At 43.0% G+C, this 632-nt stretch overlaps 1 non-coding gene across 1 annotated transcript; it reads right to left on the bottom strand.

Annotated features, from left to right (window-relative positions):
- Positions 1–267: 267 nt before the first annotated feature.
- On the bottom strand, positions 268–377 carry LOC122022144. Its single transcript, XR_006122873.1, has one exon. It is a non-coding gene; the product is annotated as a small nucleolar RNA R71 (small nucleolar RNA).
- Between the last annotated feature and the right edge of the window lie 255 nt (positions 378–632).

Below are 632 nucleotides of genomic sequence, written 5' to 3'. Positions count from 1 at the left end.
CCTTCAGTAATTCACATGGTTCAGCAGAATAAATTTGGAGGAGGACCACATGATGATCCAAACCACCACTTGGAGCTTTTCTACGAGATCTACGGCACCATGAAAGTGAACGGAGTCCCTCCAGAATCAGTAAGTTTATTGCTCTTCAGATTCTCCCTGAAAGATAGAGCCAAACAGCGGCTAAATTTCCTTCCAGCAAACAGCATTACATCTTGGGAGCAGTGTGAGTAGAAATTCCTAGACAAATTCTATCCACCGAGCAAAACTATCCACATGAGGAACTTGATTGCAAGCTTCAAACAGGTGGACTTAGAATCATTATTTGAAGCTTGAGATAGATTCAAGAGTATGCTCAGACAGTTCCCCCATCATGGCCTTGAGAAATGGTTGGTTCTACACACCTTCTACAATGGAATCAACTATCACATGAAGGTATCCCTCGATTCTACAGCAAGAGGCACACTAATGAACAAGAGCCTTGATGAAGCTAAAGAGATCATAGAGAATGTGGTATAGAATCACCATCAGTGGGCATCATAAAGATATGGTGGTTCCTTCTCAGGGAATCCAATAAAAGCGTCAGGGAAATTCGATGTGGATGCAGTCACTCTCATGTCTGCAAAGCTGGACGC

The sequence above is a fragment of the Zingiber officinale genome, chromosome 9A, assembly GCF_018446385.1.
Source record: "Zingiber officinale cultivar Zhangliang chromosome 9A, Zo_v1.1, whole genome shotgun sequence".
NCBI classification, from domain to species: Eukaryota; Viridiplantae; Streptophyta; class Magnoliopsida; order Zingiberales; family Zingiberaceae; genus Zingiber; species Zingiber officinale.
This window is presented reverse-complemented; position numbering and strand designations above follow the sequence as displayed.